The sequence below is a fragment of the Panthera onca genome, chromosome A2 (assembly GCF_046562875.1).
Source record: "Panthera onca isolate mPanOnc1 chromosome A2, mPanOnc1 haplotype 2, whole genome shotgun sequence".
Classification (NCBI taxonomy): domain Eukaryota; kingdom Metazoa; phylum Chordata; class Mammalia; order Carnivora; family Felidae; genus Panthera; species Panthera onca.
In genome coordinates this window covers 73,380,605-73,398,551 of record NC_138340.1, presented here as the reverse complement: position 1 = coordinate 73,398,551, position 17,947 = coordinate 73,380,605, and the positions used below count along the sequence as shown (strand labels likewise).

General features: G+C 39.7%; 1 protein-coding gene and 1 non-coding gene across 3 annotated transcripts in view; one reads left to right on the top strand and one right to left on the bottom strand.

Annotated features, from left to right (window-relative positions):
* SUGCT (succinyl-CoA:glutarate-CoA transferase) overlaps positions 1 to 17,947 on the top strand; it is a 755,607-nt gene that overhangs the window by 583,065 nt on the left and 154,595 nt on the right. The gene's annotated exons all lie outside the window — the stretch shown is intronic.
* LOC132679937 (U6 spliceosomal RNA) lies at positions 14,398 to 14,499 on the bottom strand. The gene has a single exon (XR_009610423.1). It is a non-coding gene; the product is annotated as a U6 spliceosomal RNA (small nuclear RNA).

Genomic DNA, 17,947 nt, shown 5'->3' with positions numbered 1-17,947 from the left:
GTCCCAGGGAACATTCTATTGTCAAAGGTAATTATATTCCCCATACCCTTCTCAGGGATGTAACTACTCCTTGTCTCATGAAGTTTTATAGGAAAGAAATCTATATTTCACATTGGTAAAGTCCAATGTGGAGGGAATTTTGACATCATTTATGATTGGAAATCACATCTCTGTCTTCATTTTTTATGCTCTCTTTGGTGGTGTATGGTGACCATAGTTCCCTGTTCCAAAGCTGGGATGTGTGGCCAGTGTAGCCACAGTCATTCTACCTGGGGATGGCTATCAATTCAGTAGTAGTACAGTAAGTGAGACCCTAGGGATAGTAATGAGAAATGAGATGAAGCACAGGTCCAGTTTATTACCATGATCCATTTCAACATCGGATAACATCCACACTTCCATTAGGAAAGCCCATGAATTTTCTTTAAACTTAAGCAAAACTTACACTTTCCACTAGCAAAGGACAACTGAAGACTTCTGTTAGGACATTAATGTCAAAACAGCCTGATCCCCCTTTGTAAATACACGTTAAGTGCCAGGGACCTTGAGGAGATTACACACAAAACTAAGGCAAGAGACAAAAATAAATCCCCTTACTCTCTCTGGTAGGAAGGAGAGAAGTTTATATTTTATTTGTTTTTACTTAGCTTGAAAATAGTCTTTATTCTTTGTTCATTTTGTGAATGTAATTTTGTGATGTAAATTACATTCTTCTTATTGTATACTAACTGTTTGGTGTCTCCAAAAGCAAAGGATTTGAAGACCAAGAATATCTGTAGTGCCAAAGTGGAAAGGGTCCATTCCATTTCTATCATTGCTATTCTTTCAACAGGTTGTGGACCTGTGGCACGTCCATAGTGGAAATAGGATTCCTTTATATTTTGTAGCTTGTCAGTTTATTTTCTTTGCTTTATGTCAGTAACTTATTATTTTAAAAATTGGTTTAGATGCATTTTCTGCTTGAAAAAAAAAACCTAGACTTTTCTGTGAAAAGCAATTTCCCAATTATTCTGTGTAAATTTCATCAGGCTTTAATGTAGCAAGAAAAAAAAAATCAGGAAAAAGGTCCCAACATCACACTCCTCATTGAATATTATTCAGCCATGAGAAAGAAGGAAATCCTGTCATTTGTGACAACACGGATGAACCATGAGGACATTATGCTAAGTGAGATGTCAGACAGAGAAAGACAAATACTGTATGACCTCATATATATGTGCCATCTAAAAAAGCTGAACTCATAGAAACAGAGAGTAGAATAGAATGGTGGTTACCAGGGGCTGGGGGATGGCAGAATGGGGAGACATGCATCAAAGGGTACAAACTTACAGTTGGAAGATGAATACATTTTGGAGATCGAATGCACAGCACCGCATCCACAGTATTGTAGTATTATACTTCAAAGTTGCTAAGAGACTGAATCTTAAAGTTTTCACCACAAAAAAGAAGTGATAATTATGTGACATGATGGAGGTGTTAGCTAACACTGTGGTACTGCAATATATAAATGTATGAAGGCAGCATGTTGTACACCTTAAACTTACACAGTGTTATATGATAATTATATCTCAATTTAAAAAGAAGTTTCCCACAAGAAAAAAAGGAAGAAAGAAAGATCAGAGCTATTTTCTTCATTTGCTGGCTCTCAGGTTGAAATAAAGGGCAGTTTGCACCTTTAGTTAAGCTTGATTTAGCCCTGAAACTTTTGCTGTTTGAGCAGGTCAGTTTTTTCACCTGCTCACCTGTGCCCAAGACTACCACCTTGTTTTTGCAGGGCTTACTTGTGAAATCAGAGACTATGATTTTATGTTGGGTGCTTACAAATATTTATATTCCATCATAAACCCATCCCACTGGCTTGGATGCATTTGATAGGAATGGCTCTAGCAGAAGAATGTGGAAGCAATTTGGATGTTTGAAGCTTCCTTTTCCACTGTGGGAACCTTCAGAACCCTTAGCCATGCTCAAAACTATTGATTAGTGTTTGATGGGCTGGTGGGTTCTCCATTGCTTGACTCACAGTTGACCTTAGTCAATTGTATTAAGAAGATAAAACAATCTCTCTGGTGATTTTTAAATTTATGGATTTATTAAGCCCATTGAGTGTCCACATTCACTCTCAAACTGTCACTCAATGTTCATCCATAGTAATTGCATGAGTTGGTTTAGAATCTGGCACTCTGTGTTAGTTTTCTATTGTTGCCATGACAGATTACCACAGATGTAGTGGCTTAGAACATCATGACTGTATCGTGTAATAATTTTGTAAGTCAGAAGTCTGGCATGGACCTCACCAAGCTAAAACCAAGATGTCAGTAGGCTGTATCCCTCTGTGGAGACTTTATGGTACAATCCATTTCCTTGTTCATCCTGGTTGATGGAAGAGTTCAGTTCCTTGTAGTTATAAGACTGAGGTCCCCATATTCTTGCTGATTATCAGCTGAGGGATGGTCTGCTGCCTTCCTTGGCTCATGGCCCCCTGTCTTCACCTTCAGAGTCCAACAAGGGTGGATTGGGCCCTGTTATGTTTCATCTTTCTTACTGCAGCCAGTAAAGGTTCTCCACTCCTAAGGTCTCATGTGATTAATTTGGACCACCATCTGGAACCTTAATTACATCTATACTTTTCCTGTGTAAGATAATATCACAGATTATAGGAAATAGGACCTGACATGTTTGGGGACCTAAGAGTCTCTGTGTATCTAGGGGATATAGATGCAATGAGATTTTACTTGGAGTCCAGTTCTGAGACTCTAATCCACCCTTTTAAAGTGTTTCCTTGTAATTAAAAAAAAAGACCATCTTATCAAAGTAATACATATCCATGGTTTGAAGAAACAAGTAGAATTCATAGGCTTATCATAAAAAGCAGCATCCTCCTGCTCCACCATCTCCTTCCCAAATTCTTGTTTTTGGAAAACGCTTAAAGTTGTTTCTTCTACTAATTACCTTCATATTTCTAAATAACACAGTTTTGCTATCTCCTAACTTCTTGGAATTGTGGACATTATATATTTATTCTGTCCTACAGATGAGAATGAGAATTCAGATGAGAATTCAGTTCTCTAGAATCATCTCCCATACAACTTACAACCTATTTTTCCCTTCCTCCTTTCCAACATAATTGGTAACTGTTTTTGGTTAAATCCATAGCCAGTATTTACATTATTGGGAGTAAATAACTATTTCTCACAATTGAGAGACATACTGTTGTAGGAGTATTTTATTTTTATTCTGAATTAATAGCTGTCTTGCTTATCCATTCCTTAGTTTTTAATGTTTGTAGGAGTAATTCATACCTAAATTCTGCAATGGAGTTGTAAAATTCCACTGTAAGATGAACAAGAATAACAACAAAACAGATGATCTATCATTGAGTATTTACCCAAAGACATCTCCCCTGCTGCTCTGATTTGGATTAATTCTCCCTAGTTCTGCTATTTGAATGACTTCTTGAAGCTTCCCTGCATCATCAAATTGGGGTTATTTTCTAGAACACTGTCTTTCTATAGGAAAAAAAAAGACAGAAGGGACAAAATTTTTGTTGAGACCTCACGTGTTGGAAAAGCTCTTTATTTTATTTTCACCTTTGATCATTACTTGGTCAGAAGCCACTCATTGTCTTCTGTCTTTCAGAATTGCTGTTCAGAAGCCTAATGTCATTCTAAATCTTTATCTTCTGATTGTGTTTAGTTTCCTCCCTAGAAACTTCCAGAATAATCTTTTTTATATTTATCAGTGGTGTGTCATAGTGGAACTCTTTTATCATTTATTGTGCTAATTGGATATTCATGGGATCATTCACTCTGGAGGTTTTCTTGTATTATTTCTCTGGGTAATTTCATAATGACAGCTTACTCTGTCTTTCCTAGGTAGATCGTCTTAGTTTTCTCTCCTATTTTCTGTCTTTTCCTTTTAGTTCTATAAGTTTATTTTATAACTCATTTACTTCAATCTTCTGTTCCCATACTCATTCTCTGAATAAGGGAGCATCTTGGCATTTTATTTTGCTTTGTTTTACAAATGAATAAATTGAGTAATACAAATGAATAAATTGAGTAAATGTGTTATAGTTAACTTACACTTTTCTTTTGGTCCTTGGTTGCCTGTTTCCATTGTTTCCCTCTCTCTCTGGTTGTCTAACTTTGTCTGTACATTTATTTTGAGGCAGTATAATCTAGAGATTAGAAGCATTGGATCTGGTTCCAAACTTAAAGGTTGTGAAACTGGCCACACCACTTCATAGCTTGTGACCTTGAGCAAGTTGCTTAGTCTTTAGGTCCCTCAGTTTCCTTATTGAAAAATGAGAACAGTAATGGTACTTACATTATAGAGCTATTATGATGAAATACATTTACATGTATATGTGCAAAACACTAATACTATATGTAAAGAGTTAAAGTAATTAACTTTTGTAAAAATGAAAATGTGCACATCACATAGAAAGACATATTGGGTACCTATTAATATTGAAGAAGGTGACACTAAAAGGCTAGCTGGAAGCTTATAGGTGAGGGCAGAGTTTATGGACTGTTCATTTCTTGAGTGTAGGCTGATAGGAAGGCTTTTCATTGGGGGACCCCAAATATCTGCATCTACAGATATTCTCTTGGTTTGTTCAGTTCTTGAGAGAGAAATCCTACAAATCTCTGTCTTTGGAGTTTTAGCCTGGTAATCTGTGTTCTTGAAGTCAAGTTGGGGAAGGAGGCTAGGGAATCTCATGATTGCCATGCAGATTTTTACTTAATTGTCTAGTTTCCTGCGTGGAATATAACTTTTGTCCTCAGCTGTGGGCCCTGTTCAGCCTCTCCAGAAGGATGAGGAGGGGCAGTCAACATCAACTGTCTGCATATGCTTGCTTTCAGTTTTACCCTGTACCCCTGCCTTTTTTGAGGTTGCTGGTGCCTCTAGTTCCAGGATTTTGCAGCTTAATGTTCCTCACTGCTCCACTCTCTAATCCACAGTTTCAGCTTTTTCCCATCTCTAAGTAAATGATGGCTCATCCATTGCATTTTCAGCTTACAAAATATTGCTACCATTTCTCATCTTCTGTCAATTCTTTCCCTTATCTCTTAGTCCTTCTAGGTCTTCTAGTCCTTCCAGTCCTTCTTAGTCCTTTTCTAGGTCTAGAAAATTTCCTTTCCTGTCATTTTCATGGAGAATTGGGAGGGATTAATAATAAACATTTATGTTCAATTTACCATGTCTAATTGTCCTTTCTAAGCAAGGCATGGCTCCCTTTGCAGTGGATGAGGGGTGTGGAGGCAGAGATCTGACATCAGTGGACACTTGTCTGTGAACATGTATTCTCATTTCCAGTTCTGTCTTATTTTCTCTGATATTGGTAGACTGTGCTGATGTAGTGCTTGTGATAAGATAAATAACAACGAAATGTTATTTATCAGTTAGTATTTACCTAAAGACATCCCTCCTGGAGTTCTTTATCTTTTTGCTCTAACTTGGGTTAATTCTCTGTAGTTTTGCTGTTCAAATGACTTTTTGAAGTTTCCCTTCATCATCAACCTGTGGTTACTTCCATCTTTACTCCTGCTCCCTCTCAGAGTGTCAGGTAAATTTTCCCTTAGCAGTACCAGTCGACAATGCCCCAATCCCTTTTCTGCCTACTAGTGCCTCCTAGCTGTTTTTGGTAGCCTTTTTGCAGCCCCATAGCTCATGCACCTCTTCTAACTTGTATGTTCTTTCTTGAGGAGCTTAGGAATAACTAAATTCCTCTTTTACATCCTCAGAGTTCCATGGGGAACTGGATGGTATGAAAGAGTTCCTTGAGGAACTGGATGGTGTGAAAGAGGTTCCATCCAGTTCCTCTATGGAACTGGATGATGTGAAAGAAAAATGCATGGACATGCCCCCAACTCCTGCCTTTGGAGAGACTTACCCCTTACTTCATATCAGAAATTTTTTATCTCTTTGTGGGGGGGGGGGGGCATGTGTTTTTCTTTCACACAAACACTATAGTTTTTTTTCTTTCCACAAACACTATGCTTTACTGCAACTAATTGATGCTTGTTGTCATGGGCTGCTCCCCTCCCTCAGTAATCTCTAGATGAGAATCAAGCACTAGTCTCAACTTTTGATCACCCACATATACCTCACAAGACTATGTCACTCCTCTAAGGATCTGTCATGAGGATCCTCTTGGGAGCATCTTCAGAGAATCTTCTGGGTTCTATAAGTCAGCAAGTCTCAAGCAAAGGAGAAGTGGCTATACTTGAAAATGATGAAGATAAATAATTCTTGTTCATTTCTTTTATGTGTATTTGGAATTATAGGCTCAGATTTGTTATTTCATCAATGAACTTATTTACCAAGGAAGTGATTTGGTAATATGGAGCTATTCATCCTTCAATAAAATTTATTGGACATTCAAGATATTAAGACCTAATCTAGCAGGTGTTATAGAAATGTAAAATCTTAGTACTATTCTTAGTGCTATAGTGAGTAAATATTAGTGCTATGCAGGTACAGACCTTTGGCCTCCCATGACGTGATGAATTTTGGTCCAAGAGACTGAACCTTCTTGCTAATGTCCATGTTGCAGTGGATGCCATTAGAGACCCAATCTCCCTATCTTATCAGAATTCTAGCTGGATCTGCAGAGTCCAAAGAGGTGTCTGTTGCCAGAGATCTAAAGTGAGATGCTTCAAGACCTGCTAGCCATTGTGCTTCTGAGTTCCAGTTTGTCCCAATAAATCAAAAACCTGGCATTGTTCCCAATTACTAGAGTAGTTGGTATGGCACTTTTATTTATCTTGAAATTATGTTTGCCCCCAAGATGCCATTAATAATAAAAAATTAAAAACAATTTCCAAAGTCCCAAAGCAGTTATATACAAACAATAGGTTATCATCAAACCATTGAAATGTATGGGGGCACCTGGGTGGCTCAGTTGGTTAAGCGTCTGACTTCGGCTCAGGTCATGATCTCACAGTTCATGGGTTGGAGCCCTACATCAGGTTCTGTGCTGACAGCTCAGAGCTTGGAGCCTGTTTCAGATTCTATGTCTCCCTCTCTCTCTCTGCCCCTCCCCTGCTCACGCTCTGTCTCTCTCTGTCTCAAAAATAAATAAACATTAAAAAAATTTTTTTTAATGTATGTAACATTTCAGAGATGATAGCAAGATACAAAATTTCTGTGCACTTTGATCACATTTGTAATAAAAGTAATATACAATATAAAAACATTTAGGAAGGAAAAAATGCACCCAAATGCTAATACTAATCATATTTGGGAATGAGATTATGGATAACTTTTCCCCTTTAAAATTTTTTTCTGCATTCCCCATATTTACTATAATGAAATTTTATTCTATTTTTAGTCAAAAAATAATTTATGAAAAATTTATATATAATATATAATGTATTATATACTTTATCATATAATGATCTATATAATAAAAATACATTTACCCTTAAATTAAAATTGGCAGATTAAGTATTTGAATTCTATATTCATATCTGCAAGAAACTTTGGGGGGAGTAAACATTCTAAGGCCCCACTGTGGAATTCTGAAATGGAATGGATTTACTTAAAGGCTAATTTATGGGCCTATGGGGGCTGGAGTGGGAGTTTGTCTATGCCTTGTATAGTTTGTCACTGAAGGAAGGAAAGGAAAGAAATTGACTCAATTCTATGAGGTTCAGACCCAGTTTTACATTTCTTTAAAAGTTTATCATAAGCAAGACTTGCTCAGAAAGCCACAGACTGAGCGTTATGTATTCCAGTTTCCACCACCCTGCATTTTTCCCTCTGTGTTTACTCATTTTAAGCCTATCAAGTAATAGAAAAAGCGGATTTCACTGGAGCAGACATCTCATTGTTCTGGAGAAGATTTAAGTGTCCAGTTTATGGGAAGTGATGGGTCCCCCAATTCTGGGGAAAATAAAAATAATGGGAAGGCAGTATTTTTTTTAAATCTTTTTATGTCTGAATTAAAAACAAAACAAAACAAAACAAAACGTAGATTTCCAAGCAAAGAAGGAGCAGTATGGTTTGTTTAGAATGTCACTCTCAAAGGATGAGATAACTAGAAATTTCCTAATGAAACAATCTTAATGGAATAGCTATCCTCTCAGATTTTATTTTTTATTTAATAAATTTTTTGAATGTTTATTTATTTTTGAGAGATAAAGAGAGAAAGAACACATGTGGGGGGAAACAGAGAGAGAGGAAGAATTCAAAGTAAGCTCCAGGCTTTGAGCTGTCTGCACAGAGGCTGACACGGGCCTGAACTCAGGAATCATGAGATCATGACCTGAGCCAAAGTCAGACACTTGACCAACTGAGCTACTGAGGCACCCCTTCCTCTTGGATTTTAGAGGGAGACTTTCTGCTGCTGGTTTGTTGGCCCTCCGTAGAGATGAAACTTTCCCTTGATCCAAAGTTCCTTCCTTCTCACCATGTGAAGGACATCATATAGTAAAGACAGGGGAACTTCTTGGAATCCTGGAATGAAAGAGATGAAAATTTGACAATAAATTTCATATTAAAAAAAAAGAAAGAAAGAAAATGGCAGAAGAATCATTTCTTATAAATAGACCAGGTCCGTTTGCTGCAACTCACATTCTTGTAGCAAACTCTGCCAGACATTTCTTATTTAACTGAGTAGCTGGGGGTGCGGTGGATGGAGTGGAGGGTGAGGAAGTGGGTAGGGAATTGTATGGTGGAGAATGATACAGGGTGAATGATGAGGATTAGCTGTGCATATTATTGTACTCAGGGTACTCTCTTCCTTAAGTCCCAATGTCTACCCCTGTGGATTTTCCACATTTAAGCAATAAGTAGCCACTGTAAATTACCAGTTAATAGGATCAGTTCCTCATGTCAGAAATCTAAAGTGTTCCACCAGAGAGGGAAGTTAATATTTTGCTTTTACTTTTCAAGGATTGATGCATATGGTCACCATACACCAAAGAGTTTCAAATTCATTTTTAGATAAATGGATTTGTTCTCTTATTCATTTGGAATAGCAACAAAAAGGGATCTTCATAGTTGAGGCCTTACTGTTGACTTAAAAAAAACTATGCCAAAAACATGTGGAGCTTGGGACATGGGCCAAGATGGTAAACATAATGGTTGCAATTTGGTTGTCTGCGACTATTGCCTTAAAGCTCTTTTTAAAACTTGTATTTACAGAATCATTATATGTACGAACAAGAACATTTTTGTGATGTGAGCTGACTTCTGTTCAAAAGAGAGTTTAAAACAAGAAACTGTTTTAGACTTTAGATTTTTCTATCCAGTCTCCTTCAAATATACTGTATAAATCAACTATTATCAGTCTTAAGTGCTGACTTCTTCCCCATGGCTAATTAAGTTACCTATTAATTATTGAAAAGACACATTTTCATAGGTCCTGGTGCAAGTCATATTAATGAACTAATAAGAGAGATTCATCCATACAGACATTTAAGCTGGAATCTTTAGGAGGACCTAAAGATTGTGGCCAAAAATCACTGACGAAGTCTGTTTCTCCTCCAACAGTGAAGACAATAGTTCATCAAGACCAACTATACTTGGGCCTTTTGCCTTTGGCTCTCTGATTTTTTTTCTTGGAGGCAGAAGAAAAAAAAACCGAGGAAAAACTGAGAGTGGATCTCCTTCTGTTAGAGAACTGAGGACCTCAAAGAATCCTGGTGAAGTCTATAGGAATAGGGGGGAAAACAAAACTAAATGAAGTCTTGGGGTGATCTGGACCTCTCCTTGAAGACACAAGAAATCAAGTTTGCATTTAGGTCAATCAATACTGTCTCATGTAAGATAAAATATATATGAGTTTGTGGTAGACTCCAGAAAACTGATTACTTTACTGGAGCCACTTACTGAAATAAGACCAGAAGCTTTCTTCTCACAGCCAGATCATAATCAGAAGCCATGCTATTTCCTGATTGTGAAATGTCACAGCCATAGGGGCCTGGAAAGAGTCAAAATCAGCATGACCCATAATTCTTCCCAGAAGGCTGGCCCAGCTTTCTGGTGAGAGTGGAATCAGAATAATCATGTTAGATGTATTACAGTTTTAATGGAGCCAAACCAAGATAGCCTGCTATATTTACTCCATAATGGTGATAACTTTGTCAGTGGGCCCAGAAATATTAAAGGCCATTGGTTTAAGATCCTATATCCATATCCATGTATATTTGATATCAGGCTTGTAGTATTTAAGTCAAATGGTTCTGTCTTTCTCTTAGGCTCTGCTTATAAGGATTCTAAAACCTGTCATTATAATACTCTTTTATCCAAACTTTCAACAGCTACATTCCTCTGTTCTAAGAAGAAATAGTGTGTGGGTCGGGGAGGAGAGGAGGAATATAAAGACATGAAAATGTGTGCAAAATTTAAGAGAGACACAAAAATTGGTTAAATGTGCACCATGTAGCAAAACTGTTTATATTCTTTTCTCATTTACTTCTTATAACAATACTGTGTATTTCATAAATGAAGAAACAGAGGTTTGTAGAGGACTTCTTATGGTCACACAACTGGGAGGTGATTGAACCGGAATTTGAACCTAGATCTCTCGGATATCAAAAATTATACTCTTTCTCACTAAACCTCACCTACCTAAGTCACCTTTTAATAGTTTTTCTCAATAAACCCTATTGAGTGGCTATTACATTTCAAGACTTTATCTGGTGCTGAACAAAGATTATGATACACTGTGCTAAATGTGATAGCATTATGAGAAATTGAAGAATGTAAAGAAACAGTGTTGCCTTGCAGGGGACACAGATGTTCATGTGGGCTAGGAAATCTATAGTGATGCATGGCATTTTTCTTCCCCTTAGAGGAGGTGTAGGAGTTTTTCGGTTTAACAGGGCAAACAGGTGGGGGGTAGTTGAGGGAAAAGAAGAAGGTATCCGAGGTCTAGAAAGAACAGCAGAAGCAAATGTTGGAAGGCTTCAAGGTCCTGATTTTAAGGACTTCCATCGGACAGTCATTGAAAATGCACAAGGTGTCTTCCAAAGTGTACAAAGAGAATGGGAGCTTTTGCTGATGGAAACCTGCATGAGAAAAACTGAGCTTCAACATTTGTTACTGATGTGAATGTGTTGCCATAGTGGACACTTTCACCAACCCAAGAACAATTCAAAGAGCCTGGATTCCTGGCAAGAAGTAGGGGTGGGGTGGTGTAGGGGAGGTGGGCAGGGATCATGGCAGGGGACAGAGGGTCCCAAGAGAAAGACAGGTAAAGAGAGGGCTCAGGCACCAACATTAACCTTCCTTTTAAAATCCTGCGAGAACCTCTTAGACCTCTTTGCCTTTACCCATAAGTCAGCCGATGTTCACTCAGTCAGCAAAAGTCTACTAACAACAGACTTGATTGTGATGAGAGGTGCACATTCTTGTGAACTTTGTTGGGGAAGAGGAAGGAGAAAGGCTTTCGGCTATTCCTGCTTTGTGCTAAGTGTTAAGCAAGGGATCTGATTAAATTGAGGGAAAAAGAGTTTGGAAAGGGTTCATCTCTGTAATCACACCCCTTCTCTCCTATTCTGAGTGCTTTAGGGAGAGGAATAGAGTGGCAAATGTCCCATAGAAAGAAATGGAAAGTTACTTCCTGGACTAGCGATTTTGCTAATTTCTGCCCTAGCAACTATTTTCCTTAGTAGGAAAAACCAACTCTTTCTCTTCTCAGTCATATTCCCAAATATACTATGTAGTGGACTTTGGGCTGAAAGCAGGTCATTTCAAGTACTGGCTTCACCACTTATGAGCTGTCTATCCTTGAGCGAGTTAATATACCTATCAAATCCTCATCTTCCCATGTGTGAGATGAGAATTATGGATGGTACTTATCTCACAAGGTTTGTGTGAAGATGAAATGACATGAGGAGAGCCAGAATTGATGGAACGCTGAAAATATTTCAGGCAGTGTTCTTTCCAAATGCTTCACATGCATTTAGATGTTAAACTCATTTAATGTTTGATAAAGAGCCCTTATCAGGCAGGTACCATTATCATTCCCATTTAACAAATGAGGAAGCTGAGGATCAGAGAGGTTAAATAAGTTCCCCAAAGCCACACAAGTATCAGAGCTGGGATTTGAACCCAGATCTTTGGGCTGCAAAGGTCACTCTGTTTGGCTACCATGTTCTACAAATCCCCATGAGTATACACCATTTGGGCACAATTTCTTGGAGATATAATCATGGAATAAGGATTAGCCAGGTTTTAGAAAGCCTGGCTTTTTACTTGACTCTGACATTCAGCATATTTCTCAGTATTAGAATTTTGAAACCTTCATCTTACCTTGATGACACTTTAACTGAAACTCACTTCCTCACAAATTCTGGTTACTATACGCAGTTAAAATATTTACTGTTTCCATGACTGGAAACTTGTAAGGAGTGGTATACGTCTCAATCACTGTTTTAATTTTTTAAGTTTATTTATTTATTTTGAGAGACAGGGAGAGAGAAGAGGGGGACAGAGAGAGAGGGAGAGAGCATCCCAAGCAGGCCCCTTGCTGACAGCACAGAGCCTGATGTGGGGCTCCCTCCCACAAACTGTAAGATGGTGACCTGAGCTGAAATCAAGAGTAGGATACTTACCTAACTAAGCCACCCAGGTGCCCCTCAATTGCTGTTTTAAAACAATTTCATTCCAACCTGTGGAAAATAGAAGTCAATATATCAAGCCCTCACAAAATCTTTGTCCCACCATGTTTTCACCACACTTTTTGAAAACATTCCCACAGCTCAAACAAATGAAAGATGTCAGAATCCATGGTGTAACCAACAAATATCTGTATATTTCTTGGGGTGCATTTTCATATAAATCCAAGCCCATTCTGCTTTTACCGGCCGTTGTCTTCAAAACGGATCTCCAGATGTTGCAAAAATTAGAACCTTGATTTTGACTGGCTGCCATTTTTGTTTTCCATTTTGAAAATTTCTGTCAAAGGTCCCAGGTATGAATGAGGGAGATTGCCTTTAGTCCAAAACCTACCAACACATTTCCATGCTGCAAAAAGCTGACATGAAGAAAGCTCGGCAAGGATGTCAGGTCTGCCCTAACGTATCTATCATGGTCTGCAAGGCATGTGAGCAGGCTCTTGGCAAAACCCTGAGGAGGGGAACTTCTCCAGCTGTAGCACTAGCCTGCCATCTTTCTCTTGAACTTGGCACTTAATGAATCGGTCTTTGGCTTGTTTGCATCTTAGAGTCAGGCTGGAATAAGCTTCACTCTCAATGTAGGGCTTTTCAGTGTTGTCTCTAGTATTTCCTTTGCAATAGAAATTTTATTAACATTCATAAATAAAGTTTTCCACGTACTGTCATCTATCTCTCTTCTACCTAACTTATCCCAGATTTTCTGGGGATTGTCTGAAAATGATTCACATTGCTAGTGAACAATTTCCACATTGTTCTTCCTGGTGTCTAAATAGAACACTGCCCTTGCTGAAGTCAGTGAGAAAGATATGACTTTGTCCTCTTTTGGTCTTGTTAAACAAACAAACCTAAAAAGAGATAAAACAATTTTTGCCATTGGTGGCCAGATCTCTCCTTTCCAAGCATGTCACTGCCTGGGAGATGATGCTGCATTTTCTAAGATAAAATTAGCATCTTGCCTTAAGAAGTAGCAGAATGAGGGGTGTCTGGATGGCTCAGTCGGTTAAGCATCCAACTTTGGCTCAAGTCATGACCTTGAAGTTCATGAGTTTGAGTCTCGTATCGGGCTCTGTGCTGACGGCTCAGAGCCTGGAGCCTGCTTTGGATTCTCTGTCTCCTTCTGTCTCTCTGCCCCTCCCCTGGTTGCACTGTGTCTCTCTCTGCCTCTCAAAAATAAATAAACATTTTAAAAAATAAAAAAAAAGAAGAAACGGAATGAATCTGGACTGCATGCCTAGAGACATTTTGGGGACGTTAGATAGTCCAATGCCACTGGGTCGCCTGGTCATGTAGTGGCTTTGGCTTGAAAATTAGACATATTTTTGCTGACCATCCCTTTGTTTTATGACCTAAGTCTTGGTTTCAGGAAAGATTGAAGGCAGTATTGGGCATAAGATGAAAACTTATGAGGTATTAATGGGGGGGGGGCATTGAAATTGTCATTGGCACTCAAATAGCCCACACAAAATTGCCCCCACTTAAGAACCACTGGGTTAAGGAGATGATGAGACTGAGGCCTGGAGAGGTTCAGCAGCTTTCCTAAGGTCTCATGGCTGGTAAGTGGCAGAGCTAGGACTACAAAGCTTTTCTGAGGACAAAGTGCTCATCTACTACCCTATACCGCTACTCCACGTCACCGTCCTCTCTCTCACTTCTGTCTAATATCATACATCTACTGGGCATTTGCTTAGTGTACTGTGTGTGCACACCTGCATGCACTCATGTCCAGCAAATAACTGTTAATATTTCAAAGCATTCTTTTTTTTTTTTAAATATGGAACACTTCACGAATTTGAGTGCCATTCTCACGCAGGGGCCATGCTAATCTCTGAATCGTTCCAGTTTTAGTCTATGCACTGCAGAAGCAAGCAGTATTTCAGAACACTCTTAAAGTGACTTTGCATTGATTCTTAGATGCCATCAGACAGGAATTGTGGAAAAAGAAATTTCCACTTGTGTCATGACAGTAGCTGTCTCTGAGCCAAGAGCTGCATCTGAACAGAGGTCTAAGGTCAGAAATATGGGTACGAGTTCAGACTAGGAGTTCCCATTGCAGGCAATTCCTCATTTCCTAGCAGGGCTTGGCTCACCGCTGCCCAGGTTCTATCTCATGCTCGGGGTCAGTAGACCATCCCAGTCTCCAAGGGATAAATTAGATAATGTGAAAAGGCTTCTTACCCATGTGCTGTTGTGAAAAGAAGTGACTCCCAGAGCCATAATTTGCCAATTATATCTTTTGTTTTCCTTCCCATCTTGTAGTCATTCTCAAAACCTCCAAACTCCATGCTTCAGCCTCTTGTCTGAAACAATTAAGCCTCTAGGAAGATGTGGGAATGCTAATAGATTTAGTGTTGTGTTTCATCCACTCCTGACTGTTGACATCAACTCTTCATGCTCAGCAACGTTTTCTCTGCGACTTCATAAGCACATGAATATTTATTATGTGGGGGAAGCACACTACTGTTCGCAATGACTGCAGCTGAAAAAATGATAATAAACGTGAGAGAGTAACAGGACTCAGGACAGGAAGCAGTTCAGGGATGGTAGACCAGGGTCTGTGGAATGTTAAAACCACTGTCATCCAAAGAGCAGCTAAAATGTTAAGAGACGCGCAGCAAAGGGACGTTGTGTTGGCAGGAAATAACCTAGGGGAGTTTTAGATTATAGTGTGTAATTAGTGCGTAATTAGCATTTGCATAAATATTCATTCCAGGGAATTTTGTGGATAGTAGTAGCACGTATCCAAAACACACGGGCACACGTACACACATGACTAAGAAGACTCAAACAAAGGATATTCACGTACTCATCAGTTAAGACCTGCCTGAAAACTCCTCTCCATGGCTATATCTTCCCTATTTCCCCTACAAAGGGCTGCTGGTGATTCACTCAGACTTGGACGACTCTCTGCTGTTTATAAACCTATTACTCCTCTTGACTCTAGACCCCTCCAGGCCCTTGGTTTACCCGGTCGTTTCTTCCACAGTGTCTACTACTCACAGTTCCACAGTACGTCCTGGATGGTCAATACCTGATGACCGAATGAATGAGGACTGGTCAAGGAAAGGATTATGTAGTTCAGTTTTATTTAACTACCTGGGAACCTGCAGCAGACACTGTGTTAGGCACTAAGGAAAATCTCAAAGGAAGTTGGGACTTTTCTTGACCACACTTCTTGCAGTCTCTTCTTTTAGTGAGTCAGTCAGCCAGTCAGCAAGTTCTGGCATGTTGTGAGAACCAAGGACACAAGTAGAGAAGTTAATAGGAATACTATCTGGTGTCATTAACACTGTGTTTGATATATACTCAGGATTTTGAGAAAGCATGGGCAGGGATTCTAACTCAGCCTGGCAGTCAGTAAAGACTTCCCAGGTTGTATGAGCTGAGTCTGGAAGGGCAAGTGGGAGTTCCTGGGGTGGGCATTGGAGCCAAAGTATAGCATGAGCAAGTTTGGCAGACAGAGAGAGAACCAGGGCGGAAGCCTGCCAGTTGTCAGCATGGCAGGGGTTGGGGGAGGCATTAGGGCTTAGAGGCCATTGGGGAGGGAAAGGCGGTATCCCTCAGTGAGTATTGCAGGTTCAGGGGGCCTGAACTGAGGCTGTAAGAGGTGCCAGGAAGGAGAGGCAGGGACAGGAGATGGCAGCGACAGAACTTAGTGGCTCAAAGTGTAAACTGAAAAAGCTGAGGCTGAAGAGTGGGCTCCCCCGTGATGTGAGCCTCAGGAATCTTAAAGGACAGAATGCAGACACCTTAGCATGTGTCCATTTGTAAGTGGAGTGCAAGCTCCGGGCTGAGGGGGCGCTCAGGATGCAGTGTCCCTTAGTCCACGTCAAGGAGAAGACACAATCGTACTTTGTTGTTTGCATGGAGAGTTCATGGGTGCTTTGAGTTACACATATTGGGATATCCACATAATCTTTTTAAATAGCTTACTCTTTCTCTCTTGGACTTGTTCTTTGGTTTCAAAGTCAACTCTGTCTAATTGGTTGCTAAGATTGGCCTTAGCATTCGGTTAGGGTTGAAACATTGCATTTTACGATCCAAATAATTGGGGAGTTAAAAATACTTCCAACAGTTTATGACTCACACTTTTCAACTCATAGATGAGAAAAACCAAGGTGGGTGACTGTGAATGCCTGTGATTTCGGCACAGGCTGAAGTTCCACTGAGTTCTACATGTGATTTCTGGCCTGCTCGGAAGGCCCTGACTTTCTCAGGTCATCCCAGACTTTCTGGCTGTGCCTGAAATTAATTACAGCCACATCCACTAGATTCAAATGTCACCTTACAGGGATAGAGAACACTTTAAGTCCCTATCAATCATAGAGTTTATGCATTTGAAAGATCTAGAAGTATAGGTTTTGACAGGCGGGAGTCGAGGTTAAGAACGAGGGGTTACAGGATGAAGGGTAATGCACAAAATTTACCTGCTTTGCAATTTGATCAGGTTGATTCAGTTTGTTTCAATTTGCCAAATATTTACTGAGCACGTGCTGCCCACGTGATGCAGTGACATGTCCTCAGGCCATCCAAGGTGGGCCTCACATGCTCCTGAGGGGCGCAGAGGGTGGAGAGTGAGTAGGTATGTATGTTCAGGTAAGAGAGGTCATGACTCAGAGAGAGAGAGAGAGAGAGAGCTCAGTCCACATGGCGTGAACCATGAGCAAGAAGGCTGCGTCGATAACAGTTCTGCCTATGTAGCAATGCACTCTTTGGCAGGTTATGCAGACCTCAGAGTTGGCTTGCTCATCTGCAAACTTGGGATGACGAGGCTTCCCTTTCTCCCTCAGAGGTTTGTTATGAAGGTCAAAGGAATTACTTCATGTTAAAGAACTTGAAATACAGAGAGGGTGTATTTCATTATTTAATTGTTAGCAGAATCAGAATTGGAACCCCAGGCTATTTGATTTAACTCCTAAGCCACAAAACTCTGTGAGCTTTTCTGGAACATTCTCCACTCCCCCCCCCCCCCCCCACACACACTTTTCATTGCTTTATTGGAGAAATCTTTGAGGTTGCTGTAGGCAGCTACATGTGTCTCTTGCTTTATAGAGGAGGGTAGAACAAGGAGAAGGAAGATGACACTGATAAGTGTGGGTGAAGAATTCTAAATTTTGTGAGTCAAATACAATCCCTGGAACTCTGAAGATGTGTGGAGTCTCTTGAAAGGCTGCCTTACACACTGTGATTTAAATTACACAGTGTACATGCGTTCGCTAAGTGGGTCTGCTGTCACATCTCCAGTCCCATCTTAGGGCTGGAGACTCTGAAAACAGGAGAAGTTTTCTTTTTCTTTTTAAAAGTTATTTATTTATTTA